At 35.5% G+C, this 22,121-nt stretch overlaps 1 protein-coding gene across 8 annotated transcripts in view; it reads right to left on the bottom strand.

Moving 5' to 3' along the window:
- dpr20 (defective proboscis extension response 20) overlaps nt 1–22,121 on the bottom strand; it is a 524,337-nt gene that overhangs the window by 219,115 nt on the left and 283,101 nt on the right. The window lies entirely within an intron of this gene.

The raw sequence follows: 22,121 nt of genomic DNA, 5'->3' as shown, positions 1-22,121 counted from the left end.
ATTACCTAACGACGTAAGAAAAACGTCCACTGCTCGATGGCATTCGAGTGCGCACCGTGACAGATTCATTAACGTTGAATAATTATAGTCGTTACTTCAGTGGCCGATAAAATCTCATGTGAATATAAAGTTGCGCATTATTCTGAGCTTTAAGTAAATTTCGAACGTAGTTCAAAAATCTACTGAATATAATGAGCCTCAACAACTCGTTCAAAGCTTCCCAAACGTATGCGGAATTTGTTAATATGCATAGATAATTATATAAAATAATCGTTTATAAAAATGTTAGTGTTACGATGTGGAAGAATTTTAAAATTTTCCAAAGAAATTAGATCATAGAGGATAATGCTCTGAAACATTAATGAAATGAGAGAACTTGATATATTCTCCCCAAAATAACTATTCAAGATCGGAAACTACTAATATAGAAACGTGTTCTCTTTTAAATAATTTGTCACTGTAAGCATGATTTCAGATATTATAATATTTTGAAAAATGCATATAATTGAATATGAATTAACAGGAAAAAATTTAAGTAAAATTTCGCTCAGCACAACATAATATTTTTATTCAATATTCTCATGACTGTGGGAATGTTGATGCACTCTGTACCTAGCCCAGCGTTACTAACAATTTATGAGCATTCACATTTCGCTTACTGTATTACAGAGTAAGCGACAGACCTATATTAAAAACAGATTATATTATTATGTATTTGGGTCCCTTGGTTCCACAACTATATGCTATAAGCGCAGGATGTGTAAAAAACGGCCATTTCCTTATTTAAGTTTTAGATATATTTGAAGCCCCCGTCATCAGGGCGATAAGTACTCATCATCGGTAAAGTTTAACACATTACACAACACAATATACCACACGACATTCATGTTTAAAGAAATAAAATTTTACTCACCTGCACTTTGCAAGAGATGGGCATACACAGACCATTAAAAACACAAAATAATAACTGTGCTTAAAAGGGAGTTTTAGATACTTTTATATAAACCTTATTCTGAGCTAATCTGCAAATTTCCTCGGAAACTCAGCAGACACAATAATGTTTCATATGCTTAATTTGTTTGTGCATACCTGTATGATCTGGCTTATTTGTTTGCATATAAAGAAACTATTTTTTCTCCAATTTGTCTTTTTATAGGGAGAGGTCCTCTTTACCTCACAACAGCAGAACTGAAAATGAAGTGATCCCATATTACGCACACACACACACAGGGAACGTATGTATGTAGAGAGTGATCAATACAAACGGACTGTTTGAGACGTAACTGCCATATACAGCAAACAAATTGCTCTGACGTAGTGTTAAATTAAAATTTAATTTTCTGTATTGTTCTGGGTAGGCAAATGACATGAAAGTACAAGGAAAATATGATGTCAATATTTATCAGACATATTAAGACTTTGTCATGTTTAAAATGAAATTATGGTTGTAAGTTTGACTTGAAAGTTCAACGGTGTTTCGCCTGCGCACTTGTAGATTAACGAATGTATCTGGAACGACCAAAGAATCGGATAAAATTACATCAAACACGAAAGACATCCACAGTGTAAGTGGTTTACAAATTCTTTAAGATACAACCAAAAACAATGTATTAAAATAGGATGAGGAAAATATGCGAGATTTGATATTAAATTATTTAGAAAATACGTGTAATGATCCTGTAATTATATTTTTAAATCCTACAATAGTAATGTTTTTTATATATTTTACTTTCTTCACTACACAATTTTATCTGCCAACGCACTGTAAGTTTTTAAATTTAAAATGTCCACACTGTGTTTCGTTCTGGGACCAATCAAAAGACGAAAAACAATCTTAGTTTGCGTTAGTTTTTTCTCAAAAAATTCGTGTAAAGCCGTACAGTATTTTAGTTTACTGTCCCACATCTGACATAATAAAACCAATATACACACAACACTAATATAAAGAACTAATATTCATTGCCTAAAAATTGTGTTATGCAGTAATGCACGATAAACTTTATACCCTCTTACTTGAAAACAGAGTGGTGACCCTGTGTTACACATGTTATCAAACGCCGCCCCAAGGACCCTGACTTGCATGCTATTATCAGCACACTTTCTTTCAGCACGATTTCGGGTTCTCATGATGGTGAGCACAATTGAAGCAAAGACTTTTGAAACATTCGTAATATTCTACCAGACTACAAGGAGCTACTACTCAGAAGACAGCTAGCTTAATTTTTGTCCACGTAGAACTGCTGGCCTATGTATTAGACATTTGTTATGATTGCATGTATATCCGTTGATCACATTGTGCAATATTCTATGCTATTAGCTGAAAGAGTTTTTCGCCTGAATTCGGTCTCCGAGATTTGCATATGTACACTAAAAAAATAAATCCCGGATATATAATTATTATTCATTTCACGTAATGACCTATAACTACGCCAATTATCCAGGCCCCCAGCAATTATCATGATGTATTTCAACATCATGAATTATATTACTTTTAAGGGGTATGGTCTTTAAATTTACCCCAAAGATTTACTACTTCATATTTATGTATAAAGTGTAAGACACATTTGCGTTTCTGGAAGGGTTACAACTTAAGTCGTTAAGAATTTCAAGCTGATAACAAACTCTTTCAAAGTAATGCTGAATTATTCAACAAACTGTTGAGGTGATATGTTAATAAGCCGATGAAAACCTCTTGCATATAGAAAAATACAATCTGTATGCGAGAGACCCTTGGACATGACATTTAGGAAGTTAAGTGCGACAGACCAGGACAAACAATACGATGGAAACCTTACGTATGTACGACACACAAATGTAACAATATCTCGTACTAGGATTTAATATTATATACGTTTAGATTATGTCTTCATCTGTAGTTATTCAATTTAAATATCAATGCATTAAAACATTTAAATTAGTAAACACTTGTAGCAGAATTCACAGTTTTAACAAAGCTGCATTGCATCAGAATCCAGAAGACATAATCTACGTTTTCATCGTCGTTTGAACCACAACTGTATGGACTGTAACAGTTTTTAAACTAGAAAGAATTTAAATGTGTCTTCATTTCATAAAGAACCTCATTCAAATCTAGTAATAATTGTTTCCAGGGTCTTAAATTATGAAATATTTTAAAATTGTCAAATTGATAGTTATATGCAATTGCTTTTAACTTCATTGATAATTCTGGTTCTGCTTTGTAAGAGTTCTCAGAGATGTGTTTCACAAGTCGTTAAAATTATAACTTCTTATATACAAGGAGCCGCCACGGTGGTCTGGCGGTTAGAACGCTGGCCTTGAAATTCTGGGGTCTCGGGTTCGATTCCCGGCGGTGCCCGAATTTATAACTTGTGTTGGGCAAGGCCGTGGTCTAGGCAACACGGAGTTTTCCTCCGGGGGCTTCCCCGGTTTCTCCGTGGCATCCCAACAATTACTCCATTCACACACAGAAGAAGGCAATGGCAAACCACTTTTGGATCATCTGCCAAGAACGTATATGATCAGGTCCCAGTCCGAGAAAAGGATGGAAGGATCCTGTTCATATTGACCTGTCGTCAGACAGAACACTAAATAAATAATAAAATATACAAGGAAACTTTAGTTTATATGAAGACACGTTTTGTGGTCTAAACCTATACCAAACGTCTCACGCATAGATAAATGTTTCACTAGCTATGACTATGAAATGTCAGACTTTGCACAAGTTTGGTTTTTTCCTAATGTTCGTATGCATTCTGAAGAAAAGAAGCAACATTACTTCTGATTTCTATTACGGCACTGTGCAGAGCGAGCGAATTCGCTATTAAATGACGCGGCTTTATTTGTTCGGCCAACATGCTGCTATTGCTTATGGACAGTATTAAAGAATTATGAAAATTGTGTGGACTCTGTCACCTATATCTGTCAGTTGGTTAACGATTATTATTTCTGGACAGGAACATGGACATCGTGGAACTAGTAGCGATATATTCCGTTAATGAACAAGGGCCGAATTACGCTTTAAAATAACATCATTGAAAAAACAAATTTAGTTTGATAGCTTAAATATATTATTCAGCGCCTGAACAAATGGTAAGAGCTGTCGATATTTGTAACGGGCGGATATCGGAACGGTGCTAGTATGTGGGTGTAGTCATCATTAATCATCGAACTACAGTCATTATTCTTGAGTGGTGGAATAGATTTACAATAATATTCGTGAGAGAGATTTAACCGACTTGAGTGCATTAAAAATGAAAGAAACATAAAATTACATTTCAGCTAAATGTACATTAAGAGTTACGCACAAACTATGGGGAAAAAAATTAGATTTCGATGGCAGATTTTAGTGTAAAATCATAATGTCAAGTAAAATAGTGTAGTTGCGTCATATTGTGATTTATTAAATTAAAATTAAATTATTTGGTTATTCCGTCAAATCACAATGTATTTAAAATAAGATAATTAAAATAATTAAAATATCATTCTGTGTTCCATATCGAATAATCGATTTACAATTGGAACAGTTACAACATGTTTCGGTTTTATTAAACCATCATCAGGTGTAAAATTATATTGAATTTAAAACTCAATTACAATTTTTTACAATTTTTCGTAGTGTAGTTTTGGAGGTAGTTTTCATATAATGGATCAACTTTATTGTTTGAAGTGATGCTTTTGATGTTTACATCGATCTGTGAAGTAAATGATTCAAAGAAACATTAATGAATATGGATGAATATAGAAAACAATTAAATAAATAAATAAATAATATTATAAGGAAAGTAAAATAAACATACCAGAGATGAATTAGTAGACAACACAGTTGTGTCTGGAGGTGATGCAGAAGTATTACCGTATCCGATCAAGGTTTATTACTGATTGCGGTTGCTAGTGGGGAGAGTAGGTGAAAGGTGGTTGTCAGGGTTGGGGTCAAGGAACTGAAGGGCATTAAAAATGGGGTTATTAATGTAAATGTTATTGTCGTTTAGGCAGATGTTTTGTTTATAAGTTTGTTGTATGTGATATTTCTCTATTGTATCTCTGTGTCTTTTATTTTGTACTATTTTTAGAATGTCCATTGTTTCATAATGTCAAGTGTCAATGTAACCCTTATAGGTTCTGGAGACGAAACGTACAGACGGACATGAACTCTTTTCGCTTTATGCCTTCACTTTACCCACTTTATACAAAAATATATAAAACAGAAGGTAAGAGGTTTATATTCTTGTATTTAAATTTTGTTTTTAATAATTTTAATGAATAATTCAGCTGTGTGGAAAGCACGATCCTGTATTCGCAACGCACAAGAGACTCTAGAAAACGAATACGTGGCAAACCCCAAGGTGTGCGCCTTTATCTCCTTGTAGACGTTTGGGAGGGGGAGAAACCAAGCGTAGCAAATTACGGGTGACAACTTGGTCTGGGTTAGATTTTCGGGATACCTTCCGTAAGACATGGCACTTTAGCAGTAATTATTTTTTCAATGATGGCGTCTAATTTGCAAATAGAGAGAACGCATCGTCCCACCGGTCGGAGAAAGACAAAGTCTCAGTTTAATATTGCCTAATAAAGAAACTCATAATATCAGTTTAATATTGAAATCCCCAATTAAGTTAAATTTATAATCAGTGTTGATTACTTTGTCTTATTTGAAATTATTAAATTCTTGAAAGTGAGTGTATGTGATAAACAAAGCTTGTAAATTAAAGTTCAGTCTGCTGGCGTCCATGCTGGAAATCAAAGCAAATTTAAAAAAATCGTTTGCGATCAGCTCAGAGAGTGACAACTTTTATTACCTACATAAAAAGTGCGATGGGGTCAATTTGTGTTCCTGCTTCTATAGTAAAAACAGCTACACTGATAGTCGACCCAGAAGTTACCTCGCTGGGGTTTCTCTCAGGTTTCCTAATAAACATTCCTTGAGTGGAATCTCCAATTCCTCTACTAGTCAAACCACATCATAAATGCCAAACCAGTGACACCTTAACTACTATATAAACCAAAACTTACATACGATATAGTAGGATATCTTCATAATATCAAAGGTAAACGCTTGTGACCAAGTCGGGTGACCCTTAAAAGGAACATTACAGAGGTTCACCACAGTCAGATCGATCTATACCATGATAAGGCAAGTGAGATAGTAGCATCGCAGAATGTAGTCCAGCGTCTCCAAATTTGAGGCCTTCGGTTTGTATACACAGTAGTCACTCGAAATCTAAAAACTTTCTAAGTTCAGATGTGAGGAAATTTTGAGCTTAATTGAGAGCGTCATATCAAGACTGATGAAAACTTAGAAGAATGTATGCGAATTACGACATAAATTAAACCTGATCTGAATGTTTGAATAAGCAAAAGCAGTGTCATGTATCTCATTAATGACTGATGTTAAAACTTTTGAATGATATGTAAATGTGTTTACAATAGTCCCAACTTAGCAGAATTTTTAATAAAGTACCCATCTGTAGCGCGCAACTCGATAAAAATGGACGCAAGTAGATCAAAACTGGAAGAAGCTGAGAACCGCTGTCTTTAAGACAATTTTAATACTGGAGTCATTTGTCTACCCCGACCCTCAGCTGTCTCCTTTCTTACCTTAATTTTGGTTTCTCTGTTTTATTCCTTCTCCCTACCTTATCTCTTCGTAGTTCCTTAGTATTAATGTCTGTTTGGAAGAGAGACAGAACGGTATAGTTGAGATTTCATCTGACAAGGTAAGTATAAAGTAGAGCCATCTAGATATTTGCAAGAAGTAGTGTTTTGACAGGGTTTCCAACAAAAAACAGTAATGCTATTAATTTTAAGCTTACAAGAATATCAATAACACTAGGGTAAATTAATGTTAAAAAGTAACGAATGAATACAATCACAATCTGTAATTATATTTACCTAATATAAATTACCACATACGTATATAAAAGAAATTCTGGCAAATAGCTTCTTGTGTAAAGAACTACTTCAAAAATTATTATGAGCTAAGACAATCCAGAATTTTAAGTAGTGTTTAAAACTTCACACTCAAACAGAAGTTTCAAGACCTGTACGTGCTACGAGTAGCCTTTATTTCGGATTCAAGGTAATGAACAATTGGATCTTGTGCTCAGAGATACTTTAAAAGGGCACAAAGTCCTTAATTAGAGAAAGACAAGGACCTTAACAAAGAACAACAATTTAATTGTTTCTTCAAACCATGTTTCCTTGTATGTGCTTTGTATTTGCAGTCGATTAATCTATCATTACACAGTTTCCTGGGGGTGCTAATATCACACAATCCTTCAGATTTTATCACATTATAGATGGAGCTGAAAAGGTACATAATCTTTTCAAGCCCCTAAAGGAAATCTATTACATGCATTTAATTAAGGCATAGTCGAAATGTCGGCAAGCTTCATCTGCAATAAGAATGTTTTAATATGACTGCGTAACTGCTGTACTCCTCAGTTACATCTGGAGGCTACGTTTCGAAACAGAAACGTTTCTGGTTGTGGCATTAATTTCAGTTTAAAATGTCAATGTATATTTCAAAGTAATTAACGCGATACTGGCGAGATCCTGGGGGTTTCTATACATGAACCGCAGCAGGTAACAGGCTTAGTTTATCATAACGGCATACCGTTAGTCTATTAGAACAGGAGCTAAGGAGAAGAAAAATTAAGGCACAGTAATGAATGGGCGGGAAAAATTGAACTCCTTTAAGTGAAATTATTTTTTTGCTAACTTCAAAGCTTCAACTTACATAAAAGATGAAAGCTTCATAATAACTCGCTGTTCATTTAAGATATGTTAGGAAATAATAAAGTACAAGATGAGAAATTCCGTATTAATGTAATTTTGTAACAGATTCACTTAGTTTGTTACACTTAGTTTCTGGCTTGATTTTCATAGAATGATAGGGTAATTTTTGTAGAAAAATTATTTTTGTTATCCTTCAAGAATGCCAGTTTACGGTGAAATTTTCAAAATAAAGAAACCTACAAAACATTCACTTGTAAAAATCTGTTTACATAAATTGCGGGATCTCATTATACAGATACATATTCTTATTTTTCAAGAAGAATCATCATATTATATCAGCTAATCTGTAGTGCTGTATGAAATAAATTATCTTTCAGCAACAATAATTTAAATAGCTCTAAAGATTTGAAATTAAGTTCCGGTTAAATAGCTGTGTGAATAAATGAATGTAAATTCGGTGCGCGTCAGACACGGACCCTTGCAACGCGAACTTCATTGATCTATTGTGCATCTCCGTTCCTTTAACTCGCTAGTAGTCTCTCACTTACAGCGAAGCACAACATCCTATATAGCAGGATCTCATGGTAATCACGTGGTCTTATGAAATACCCGCTCAGGTAACGGATTCGTAACTCAGAGAGGGTCTTATAACCACGGCGGATATGCAAAGCAGTTTCTGTTTTATGTTTACACGTTCTGCAAAAGGGCTACTGACTTTCCCCAATTTGAAGAGGTTTATCTTTTAAGTGACGGTGCTCTGTTATTAGACACGTCACTTGTCATGCTTAGAAAATAATGAGATTCAAAAACTAAACGGTCATTTTAATAGGAGACCAGAAAACTAGCTGTAACAGTTCAATGCATAATATAAACAAGGAAGATTGCTGGAAGCGTACAGCAGAATTGTACGCCAGAATGAAGGACGACCTAAATAGAACTAGGCAAAAAGAATGTTTGTTGCTCTATATATTTTATTTAACATTCCTTTCCGCGTATTTTGTATGTGAACTCTACGAAAGAATAATAGGACTATAATTTTACTGTTGAACGGTGGAGTTCACAATACCACTGACCTTACACTCCGCTTTGGTATTGATTTGTAACAACAAGAGAAGAATTCTTCACATTTAGGCCTACATGTAGAGAATTTATGGCAAGAACATTTCATAAACACTAGAGAGAGAAGGAAACAAAACATTCCTTGTATTAAACAACTGGGTGAAAATGGGACAGGAATTGAAAAGCATTCTAACATTACTTATCTGGAAAGAAGGATTTGATTTAAGAGCGAAGTTGTGTATCTGACAATGAAAAAAAAAATTTCGACACACGGAATAACATCTGAATTACTATTTGACTATTAAATTTTGTGAGATATTTGATATTATCCAAAGTGGAGCAACTTTACGAGAAGACATTTTGCGGGAAATACAATGATAATATTTCAATGAGTGAATAGCTTATAGGTGGTGCAATAGCAGAATTATGAATAATTTATGATGGGGAAGAATTTGGAAGGAAGCTATCTTTGTAAGTTTAAATGTTAACATTGGACGAGACCAATGCATGGATTTGGAATGACAAGGTTCTAAACAAAAATTCACAAGTATTGAGGAAAGTGACGTCAAAACTTCCGTTTCACAACTTACGCAATTATTGTCTCTAACCCTCCGACAATGATATTTTACTGGCTGTAGTGTTGCTTCGATTTTGAACTAGGTTGTTGATAAATTATCCAATAATTTTTTATCATTCTGGAGACAGTATCTTGTAACACCCATATTTTAATAAATTATATCAATACAAGTTTCTACTTGTAATTTTGAGGACTGTTGTGTGATATATTCAAGATCGTCAGTATGTTTCGGTTAAGTAAGCAAAGGTTTTATTTTTTCTAATTTTTTTACAAATATGCAACTTATACAAAGTTATAAGTACAATTTACAGATTAGTTACATGTCATTTTCGGATTCTTATTATTTTTAGAATGTCAATAACTCTGTTATCAGTGCGATTTTTGAAGAACAAACATACTGCGTAAGGACCATATTGTATTTATATTGCAAAATTTTTGTCAGGATTGTACTTGCAGTTTAATGACTGGAATACATTATTTCTGTATGTGCAGAAGTGAACAGTAATATTTCTTGTCATGGATAAGTAATGTATTTCAACAATTATTTTGTGTCTTTATTCTTGCCGTTCGCCACTCTGCTACGGGTGGCGTAAATTACAGTTTTTTGCGTCTTTTGAACTGCGTCTCTTTTCCTGGGTCTCTGCTACACAAATTTTAAATTCACTTTAGTAAGCTTTTCATCTGGACTGTATTTAAATTCCACTTCATACAAAACTTCGGCGAACTTTTAATCAGCATTTCTTACTACTACTATTACTACTATGGCGTAACAGCCCAAAATCGAGCCCTAGCCTCCTCTATCATCTTCCTGCTATCCTCTCTATCTAACGCTATCCTTCTCCAAGCTCCTGTTCCAAGGAGATTTCTGGAGTCAGTCGTCACTGCATCCAGCCATCTACCTTTAGGTCTTCCCACTGGCCTTCTCCCATATATTGTTCCTTAAAGGGTTCTGACGTTCCAAGTGCCAAATTCGAAAGCCATATTCCGTCGAAAAGGTCGTTGCCGTACATTCTTTTACCCATTCATCCGCGGCTTCAATAGAATATATAATTTTTTACAGATGTAGGGATGTTGGCCCTACGATCCAACCCCCAATCTGGAGGACCCGGGTATTTCTCTTAGTCTGGTCCCTACCCTTGACTTGTCCGGCTTGGGAGGCCCTACCGGTAGCAAAGCTACCGCCGGCATAGCTCTCGGGATTATCGGGACACACAAGCCCCCCCGCCACGCCAAGGTGGAAACACCTGCGGGGGAGCAGCATTTTTTAACCAATCTGTAATTCAGACAATGTCTACGCAAAATCTTTTAAGTCAGATCCCTGTAGCTGAATTGCTATGCAAGGTTGGTTTCTGCTCTTTTTAAAAATGTCGTTAGTTCGAAAGGAGACAAAACATCATTGTTCGCCATTGACTTCTCTATCGTGATCGGACGCTTTCAAAATCTTGACAACGAGAATGGCCTGGTAAAGGATGTTTTACGGATATGGTATTCGTATGGCATTTTTCATGAGAAAATCCACATCCTTTTCATGTCTTCAGATTTACCACTGGAGCTTTCGGTTTCTTGCGGACTGTTAATCTGAATTTGATGCACTACCCCCCATCATTTGTTCGAACTGCTTCTACTATTTCTAGATTTTTCAAAACGTTTCTTCCCTTCAGGATTTCCGAATAAATTACTGAAAGCAATTTAGATTTTCCTACACGTGCTACATGATCTTTCCACAACAACCTTCACCATTCGATCACTCTGATAATATTTGGCAATGAATACAATTTAAATAGCTGTTCAATGTAGATTTTCTGCAGCCACCAGCTACTTTGTCTTTTTTAAGTTCAATAAGCATTCTGTTGTTAAACAACCAAAATAAGTGTGAGAAACCAGGTTTTATCGATAGGCTATAAGAGAGTATGTAAAATTTATTTTTCACTTTATTTTAGAAGATAGGAAGACAAAATAGATACATATTCTGAATTTAAGGTACCAAGAATGCCTACAATTGAACATGTGCTCAAAATGCGTGTTTGATTATTAAAAATTTTGTATGGAAAAATTTTACTAGGCGTATGAAGTGACTTTGCATTCTGAAATACGGAAATTAAATGCAATCTCTCTCACACTACATACTTTGTTGAACGAATCACAGTTGCAACATTAACAGTACTTAAGGCCTACTTGGATACAGTATATGTAATAAAAGTAAACATCGTCAGGTTTAGGAAGAAGAAGAATAAAAATAAGAAGAAGAAGAAGACAGTCTTTAGATCTGAAGAATAGCTGTGAACACGCAGTCACGGACTGATGATAAAGTGTGGTCCTCGAGTTTGGAGCTCTGGCGGTGAGCTAACAACTACGCTCCGCAAAGAAATAATGTTTCTGAATGTTACATGGTGTCTGAAAAGTGGGGGAAATTTTTTTACGACCTACGCAACCGAAATAATATATAGACGGACCAAGGAACGTCACAGAATCTGAGAAGAACTTATGACGTCTACGTTTCGCCAAATCCTTTAAACTTACAACAAAAACTTTATATGCCCCTTTACGTCCAGTTTATAATTTAAGAGATGCACAACAAGTTGGCATTAAATTCTCCCGATGTAATCAGAAATATTCTTTCAGCCCAGCCATATATATATTATTTATTTCATTTAGTTTTTATAGATGCGTTTTATTATCTATCATTAAAAGGAATCACAAATCCTCAGGTATAATTATCTAATTTGAGACTAATGGTTCTCACGGATTTTAAAATGTTGATGATTATGGTATTCTATGTTGTCGTGTCATGTAGACTTGCACGTGGACACCAACATTTCGTAGAGAATACTGTTTATATTTTCAGGACTGGGACAGAGTTATTCATTAGAAGTAGTCGGTATACCGAAAATGAAATTTTCCTCGCGGTTTTCATGATCTAGTTTACTTTAAACAAAGAAACATTTTAACAACGGTTGAACATATTTTAAATATTTATTACAAAATCTTACGCTGACAGTAAGTCCAATGCTGCTTCAATCTCGAAAGAACGAGGGCTATCATGTTGTTGGTGATGGAAAGAAAAGGAAAGAGTATGAGATTTCTTCTAGTGGTACGATATTCGTATCAAGTTTTATGAAAATTCGTCACTGTTAATACTGTGGACATTCATGGATACACAAATATAATGACACAATTCACATATAATTCATCACAATTCAAATAAAATTAACTTAAAGGTAGATTCTTCTTGCATTATGAGGGGTTTCAGTAAAGCAGTGGCTCACAAAAGAAATAAAATTACTAACTTATTTCTCCGGTGCAGGTAAATGTCGTTTATAATGGTATATTAAATGGTTAAAACACTTAAACGTGTGTTTACACTGAAATACACAGACAATATTAGAAGTTCTGTATTGTCATATACGTAACAATATATATATTTCTTAATTAGTATTTTGAACCTGTCAGAAGATGGCGTGACGTATTATTAAATCTTCAGTAGTGTAAAACATTACAAGAATTTATATTTGAAATAATTATATTGGCAAACTGAAATGAAGGTTATGTCTTTAGTAAAATGGAGGATTGAGGTTTACACAATATATTACAACTACTTGAAGTAAAAATTCAGTTAATAATCAACCGCATATAAAATTACAGACCTCACTAAAAATCAATACAAAGAATGAAAATTAACATACGAGAACTGTAGGATACACGCCTTGCGGAAAGACGTTTATGTAAACCACTGAAGAAACGACATTAACATGTAACAAGTCACATGAACTGATATGTCATAGAAGTATGGAATTCTGTGTTACGACACCTTATAGTCTGTCAAGCGATTACTAAATTTTTGAGAATTTATAAATAAAATTTTGATTGTAAACAAAGATGGAAGTGGTATGTTCCTCCGGAACCTTTCCTACCACCTGTAAAACTACACGATGTCATATTCCAGAAGACCACAATCCATAGTTAAGAAGCAGTGTTAAAAAATTCGTCTATCAAATTTTTATAGTAAAATATGATTCATCCATCCAATGGTGTTACAGCCCAAGTCGGGCTCTGGTCTCCTTATAGTAAAATATGATAAAATTTAATCCTTCTCCGGTTATGCTTATATGTGGAGCACGTTTAATTTCAGTTTTGTCCATCAAACTTATAATTTATATGAATCTCTATTTAAACTTTACAGAAATTAGCAAACACACTTATAAATATAGAAATATATGCATGGTATATAAATACCATTTTATATTTAATGAATATATACAATTATTATTTGAATAATGTTGATGAGGCGAATGTGTAAGAAGTAGAGTGGTAATATTTATGGATATGCAACGTTAACAGAACGGCATTCATGAAAGGAATTTATTAAATTCTTAACCGAATTTCATCACTAACTTCCTACAATGGTATGCAGAAAAATATATCTGAGATAATAAATAATACTATCCTTGATGGTAAACCTTCTTTGCTGTTGTATAAAATCGCAATAAAATAGTGGTTGACTTTATGCATGGTGATTAAACTTTACTACAACAGATTATACATTTCTGAATTTGTTATAGAAATATGACGTTCATAACAAAAATGTGGTTAATATTTCATCATAACCTAATCGTGATTATGTTCTGACTGCGTGGTTGTATCAGTTCATATAACCCTGTTATCGATACAAATGTGTATACGAAAGACGTAGATGGTGGTCCTTTTGTACACCTACACTAGATTTGCTTATTAACTAAATGCCAATGATGACGTGTGTAATTGTTCAATTTATTAAAATGTATTTAATTTATTCATTGATTGTATGTATAGATATTTTGGAACAATCTGATGAAGTATATACAACCTAATGATTGTGTAATACGGTAAATTAAAAATCAAAGCAAATAAGAAGTACCATATTAAATTTGGAAATTATTCAACATCGTCTAATTTATTTATTGATGACTTCAGAAGTTGCGTAAGTACCTAGCGTCACTACGACTAGTCTGGACCCAAACACTATACCATATAAAAGCTTCAGAGGAATCTGTCACCTTGATTCTCAGAATAGACGCTAGGACCACGTATATAACCAGCATCAATATTTAACAGTTTCATCACTCAAACCAGAGGTTTCTATACCGAATGTGCCTCAGGGATTCGCTAGAGAGATTGGACTGAGAGTTAGCGATAACATTTGTTGATTTTTCTAATCAAAGAGAGTTGAGATGCACGCTACTGGATTTAACTGTTTGAAAGCCATGATTTCATAGCGTTTTTGTATGCAGTTGTGTAATTTGTAAAATACGTGTGTTATGGACCTTTATATTACGTTAGTATTTCGACTGCTCACTTCACACATACATATTTTGTTTTTAGAAAGTATTAACACTGTTCAACAGAAACAAATAATAATTGATTTAATTTAAAACTTTTCGGTCTTTAGCTCGCTCCAAGACGATATATAAACTTACAAATAGTTGCGATAAATTTTAATCTGCATACAAAAGTTAAAATATATACCCTATTATGGATTGCACAAATTTATTAAATATATTATTTACAACTTTCAATACATAATTGATGTATAAATTAACTTTTAAAAACACGATTTTTATCGAAATTTTCTTAAAACTCGGTTCCAAACTCCCTCCAAGCAATTCCGGGTTATTACACTAAATTAGGCTACGACAGCTTCCTCTCACATTCTTTACAATTCATTATTCACTCCATCCTCTCATTTGACGATATACAGTCTGAGGTACTTATAAATCGTCATTAATATACCTTAAATAAATAGTTTCTATCTTCAAGAAACACAAACCGTTTCTAATTATATTTATGAATTTTTCAATTTGCTTCAAGATAAGGAAAATGAGTGTCATAGACGCAAATTAATAATGCTTCTTGTGAGAATAGTGCTAGATTGGAGTCTGAGTCATATTCTGACAAATTGATCATCGGTAGCCTTGTGTGTGATAGTGAGGGATTATTTCGTCTCGCCCTTCTAGGTCATCTGACAAGCTGGGTATGGCAGTGACATCACCTGCCACTTTAGTGAAAAGTACTCGAATTTCATAGAAAACACCTGCGAATGCTAAGATATCGACCAGCGCAGACCATCCTTTCAAATATGACTTGGAAACTTTATCTCTCCGTCACATAACAACGAGCTCTTGCAACTTTCCGGGTGGTTAGTCTTGCCCTGTTTCGCGCTCACCCATTACACAACCTCTGAAAAACACCTCATTTTCAGCGATTTAGTTGTCGCAACGCTCAAGAATCTGTAGGAATAATCCAGCCGGAGAGGAAAAATACATCGAGAAAAACAGTGCGTCGTGACCCACTGGTGAGTCGTTTGGCTGTTTGATAACGAAATCAAAAGAATCAGTCTTAACGAGTGGTCGATTACCTACCTACTGGACTATTATTTATTCACTTATTGTATTTAATTATTTAGAAAACGTTGTTAGTTCTTAGGTACTATAAATACTTCATTAAGTAAAGTGCGTCTGTTCACTCAATGTGTTCAGGGAAATTTTCTTGAAATAGCCCAGAACCACCAGAGCAGTCTCATTTTTATAATAATGACATAATTTTAACTCCATTCATTAACAGTAGCAGTATTCCTGGAACTTAGAAATAATTTTAAAAATAAATATGAAACAATTTTCTATGAACATATAGATATTAACCGGTTGTAGAGCTACAGAAGTTGACGATGATAATATACATTTTAACATAAGGGACATTTACAGCAGGGGTTTTGTCATCCTAAGTTACTTCATTTAAGGACACGTTATCAACTGCATATGTTATGTAGTATCAGATGACAGGATTAGGCCTGCTGCAAATAATTCATATGGAAGAATGTGGAAAGTTGTGGTCGTTAGTTATTTAAATCCACCACCATGAGATTAAAATGAAGTAGTTGACGAAAACAACGAAGGGTCTCATAACAGACGGCTCCTGGGCCGAGAATGGAATACGGGAATTTTCTCATTTTCCTGAATATTAAGTCATTTATCGATGCTATTTTAAACACGCAGAATACGGATTATTAAATGTGACTGAAAAATTTTCATAATGAAGAGGAGTAAGCATATGGAAGTAGACGATCTAGTCCTGTTCTAAGGTATTATCCGGACATTTGTCTTGACATCATCAGAGAGCGTTATAAACAACAAAACTTTTGTCGTGTGTCTGCATAGTGTCTTCCTATTCTGTTGCGTATTCGTTAACATTAAGCATATATCACAGGCACAATGTTACTTTTTTTAAAGTGATACACATTCTTGTCCTTAGATTTTCGACGCTGTAAATAAATTTCCTTCTGTCATAATCACCAAAGGTTGCATCACATTCTTCCCTCACCATGTGCTATTTAAAGTATTCCGTCTCATCTCTTCCTCATGTATGAACTTCCAAAACACGTGGGAAAAACATTTTTAGTACGTACGCTTTTCATACGATTTATAAATAATTACTTACACTATCTTCTAATTCTCCACTAATTTATGGATACTCCGTGGTTTATAAGGAACCATTTAATATATCTAGTTTTTGCATTTCAGAGGCAGGTTGTTTTAACCTAGAAATGACGATGTTCTACACTTGCGCAGAACTCTGAGCTTGTTAGCTGGTTGGTATCCCACTACACACTCACCCCGAAGATGGCAAATGCAGTATTTGATGAAACGTTGGTTAACCCTCAATATGCGATGCGGCTTACAGCCAAAGGTCAGTGCTATCCAACAAACAAATATAACTGATAGAACTTACTTTCTCATTGACCTAGTGAAAAAGGCAATGCAGTTTGGTAGAAGAATGAAGAAATTCAGAGAGTGAAATTGGTTAGTGTGGCATGATAATTCGTTCAGTTCGTGAAAAGTGTTAATGATTATGCCAGTCCCTTCTGACCACATGGGCTCCATTTTGTTTTAGCTCTGTAGCTTTGATCATGTGAATGTTGGAGGAGCGGATAGTTCAGAAGACTTACAAACCTAATGTGACGTAATCCTCCTGGCTCTGTTACCGATTAACTGAAAGCCATCAGTCCCAAACAACGTCATTTGTATTTCAAAGGCGCGCTGTACTGACAAGCTGGAAGTCTGACGAATGAAAACTTTACGTTTGGTTTGGCGGTAAGTTAATTTGCTGCGATGAATTATCATTAACCTGTAATAATCATGCTGCACAATACATAGTCAACATGGCAATGATCTCGTTATATGTGATTATCTCCTCCAACTGCACTTAGGACTTGGGACTTACACTTATCCGATCTGATCTATTGTAGGGCCAAAGGTATTACCTAATATACACTTCAATTAACAGCCCTTCTAACCGTTTGAGCCACCAAACAATCTCGCTCAACAGAACAGAGAATCTATTATGGCTTAGTGACATTATACAGTTAACACATCACTCTTTTTGTGTATCAGAAGGGCACAAAAGATCAATTTATATGCAACAAGGATGGCTGAGTATAAAGCAGCAGATGAGACTGAAAACTTATATAAATACATCTATTCAAAACATGCCGTTGATGCTTAGCAAGATGAGTTTGAGACAAGACATATAACATATGGCTTTCGTATGACTTAAGCCCTTCTTACCCGGCACCAGTGATAACTGACTGGGCGCCACGACATGCCGACGTAAATAGTCCTTAATCCTGAGGAGTGGGAGGACGGAAATCTGTCATCACAAATCCAGCATGTCACGAAATCTTAATATCAGGCCCAACAGTGATCTTTCTTTCAGAAGGTCGGCGTGGACATGATTACATATCCTGTTTCAGTACAGATGCAAGTGGTGTGCTTACATAAACATGGCAATAAACATTCGGATTCGGAATTTATTAAGTAACTGAGCAAATATAAACATCTCTGTCTCATTTTCGCGAGAATTTCTCGGTTTGTCTTTTCTATGCTCATGTTATATAAATCAATTTTACTGACTAATAAGTTATATCATTAGTACAGATTTTCCATAAACAGACCTAACTTCTTTTACGGAAGAAAAATGACATATCTATCGTTAAACATTGCAGTTGTGAGTTTGTTTGTAAAGAACTTTGCTATTAATAGGTATTATGATTTGATGAAATGTTTATTAACACTCACGAAAAACTATTTCTTTAAACACATTTTTTTAATTCCATCAGGTGCATTTCCAGATTTGCGTCGCTTCTAGAGCGCTGGTACTGGGGCAGTTCCCACGTGTATTAGGGGTCTCCGACGGAGTTATGTTGTTTCAGAGTAAATGCAGTGTGAGTGATGACAATAATCCCAGAGATATCATACATTGCCCGGCATTAATTTCAACTCACCAGATGGGAGATGAGGTATACTGAATAGCACTACCTCGAACCAAAATTACATTAACGATTCAATACTTCAGTCTCATTACGCAAGAGTTTATACAACCCTGGTGTAATAAAATAGGGTTTACAACTATCTTTAAGCTTCGGCTATCTAATTCTTATTTATTGAGAGCGCTTCTCAAATTTGAAACTTGCATAACACGTACCACTAGCGGGAGGAGAAAAATTAAATTCATGTTTTATGCGTAACTTAGTCAAGCCCGTTAACGAGTTCTGCATTAATTTACCGTCCGACGGCTGATAACTTATGTGGCGCTTGATTTGTGTTGATGTAGGTTTCCGACGCTATAATTGGAATACAATATGCCTGGACTGTGTGACTATCTCCATGAAGCAAAGTCCTCGAGAAGCGAACAGGACGCTCAAGAAATTTCCCGTTTTCTATCGAACCCGAAGTTTCATAAACGCATTCACAAGCGCCGGATATTAGCCCGTATTATATACCAGATTAATCCAAACCACACCCTCCAAAACTTTCTTCACACGATCCACTTCACGCTTTTCCTACTAAGGTAAAATTATCGGTGTTCTTAATTAAGTGCTACGGTATTAATTCATATGGAGAATTGGGGGTATAAATTTTCTGCTTTCATTATATAACAAATGTAATTTCAACATTTAAACCTTTTGAACACATTCCAACAAACTCTATGTTATATGACATTATAGGTAACAAAAAGTCATAATCTGATACTACTCGTATTTTTATATCAAAGTACCATATTAAAAGCTATTCTACTAAATATAGAATTCACTGTACAATATCAGTAATACAGCAGTCATAAAATTGTCTTCATCACAGAAACCAAGTTTGTATAGTAGGTTTAATATACTTAAAGTATTCTTCGAAACGGATTGTAATAAGTCTGTTTTCATTAAGGGCTTCATTCTATTTCTCTCTCTCTCTCTCTCTCTCTCTCTCTCTGAAGCGAATCGCAGGAAATTTACGCACGGATACACTTCTTATAGATATTAGTTCCAGTCAGAGAATGTACTTCTTCAGAGAATATCTCCATTAGACTGATGAAGAAGTGAACCAATCTGAAGAATTTTCGACTTCTTATAGCAAGGGCAAAAACAAAAAGATATATATCAACTGACAAAAAACGTTCCTTATGTACGTAGTAGGAGAGATGGCAGTACATATAAAAATGGCACTGTTAATTCAAATAATAAACACGTCTTTGTCTGATATTTACTTCAGTTCCAAACCTTGAGTCCCAAGATAATTGAACACCTTACGTAGACTAAGAGGTCTCTTAACATGTTATGAGAAAATATAATGATCTAAGAGGAAGAAATTAACAAGAATTTTAAAATATTTTAGAGCATTTCTTCTATTTTTCACCACTTATTATTACGGTGATGAGATCAAGGTTGTAAGATGGTTGGAGCTTGAAACGGCTATGGGAAATATAAGAAAGTCATACAAAATTTTAATCAGTAAACAAGAAGAAATTGTTTGGGACATATTGGTGTAGATGATAAGATAGTACCAGGTGATTCAAAAAGGACTTTACAACTTTGAAAGTGTATAGACATTTATTCAGAGGGCTTACAGAATCGGTTGAGGTGTCATTTTGTAGCAAAACAAATCAAGTTTGACTCGCGTTGTGCTGTAGTACCGAATTCCGTCACCGCGAGCGTAAGCGACAGTGCATTTGAAAATGGCTCGAAAATGTTCTCATACCACAGTTAGATCAAGATGACCAAGACGGACGCATTCACTTCCAGCAAGACGGCGCACTACCTCACAGAAGTTCGGGATTTCCTCAATAACCGTTTCCCAGGTCGATGGATTGGTCGAACAGGGTCGATAGCATGGCCACCTCGTTCTCCAGATTTGACACCTCTCGATTTTTTCTTATGGGGTTTCATTAAAGATCGTGTGTTTGTTCCACCCTTACCTGCCAATCTCACTGAGCTCAAAGCTCGAATTACCGCCGCAGTTGCAGAAGTGACACCGGATATGCTGGACCGTGTTTGGCAAGAAATTGATATCAGGTGGGATGTCTGCAGTGTCACCAATGGCAATCACATCGAACCAAAATGATTGTTTGAGGTAAACCTTGATTTGGTTTGCTACAAAATGACACCTCAACCGATTCTGTAAGCCTTCTGAATAAATTTCTATACACTTTCAAATTTGTAAAGTCCTTTTTGAATCACCTGGTACTATCTTGTCATCTATACCAATATGTCCCAAATATTTTCTTCTTATATACTGATTAAAATTTTGTATGACTTTCTCAAATGTGGCACGTACACTCGATCTTTAACAAATCCCCATAAGAAAGAATCTAAAGGTGTTAGATCCGGGGAACGAGGTGGCCATGCTATTGGTGCGACCCCGACCAATCCACCGACCTGGGAAACGGTTGTTGAGGTACTCGCGCACTTCTCCGAGGTAATGAGGAGGTGCACCGTCTTGCTGGAAGTGAATGCGTCCTTCCTGGTCATCTTCGTCACGTTGAGAAACGAGGAACTGTTGGAGAATGTCCAGATACACGATGCCGGTAATGGTCTTCTACATGAAAAAGAAGGGGCCGTACACTTTATCTTTGCTGAGGGCTCAAAACACGTTAACATTTCCATTGTCACGAACATGTTCCAGGAAGGAACGTGGATTTTCACTACCCCAAGTCCTGCAGTTGTGGGTGTTGACCTTACCAGTGAAATGGAACGTGTTTTTGTCACTGAAATTTACTGAGTCCAGAAATTCTTCGTCGTCTTCAACCCGCCGCAACATTTCCGTATAAAATTTCTTACGAGCCAGTTTATCACCATCTGAAATGGCTTGCACGATGGATAATCTGTACGCTCTTAAGTGTAAACGTCTTCATAACACTCGCCACACAGTCACATGTGGAATCCCATTTTCCCGAGATGCACGTCTCGTTGACCTGCGTGGACTTCGAGCGAAGCTCTCCCTAATCTTTTCCACGGCGTCTTCAGAAACACGTGGCCTACCGGCTTTCTTGGTATGGCACACAGAACATCCAGTCTCAACAAAATTCTTGTGCCACGAGTAAATTGTACGCCTACTGGGTGGTTCCTTGCGATTATGGGTGCGAAATTCCCTTCGAACGTTGTAGCAGACTTTGTTTCTTCAAACCAAAGCACACAACAAGCTCGTTCCGCACCTGTGAAAGTAGCCATCTTGATCACAACTGGCCAGGAGCGCTCGCGGTGGCGGTTTTCGGTACTACAGTTTGTGTGCATGAAACTTGATGTGTTTGGCTAAATTTGTGAATTTAAAAATATTGCACACGTCCTTTAAATACATTTATATTCTCCAGCAAAGTTGTACAGCTACGAAGATTTCTGTCTTCTGGGTTATTGCGCTGTGTAGTCTGGTCGACAGCTACTTTTGAAACACGCCGCAACATGGGATGAGGTGTT

Source organism: Zootermopsis nevadensis, unplaced genomic scaffold (genome assembly GCF_977971745.1).
Source record: "Zootermopsis nevadensis isolate Lab colony 2312 unplaced genomic scaffold, Znev_1.0 Znev_ptg000013l, whole genome shotgun sequence".
NCBI classification, from domain to species: Eukaryota; Metazoa; Arthropoda; class Insecta; order Blattodea; family Termopsidae; genus Zootermopsis; species Zootermopsis nevadensis.
The sequence above is the reverse complement of the archived record's forward strand: the minus strand, read 5'-3'. Positions and strand labels throughout refer to the sequence as shown.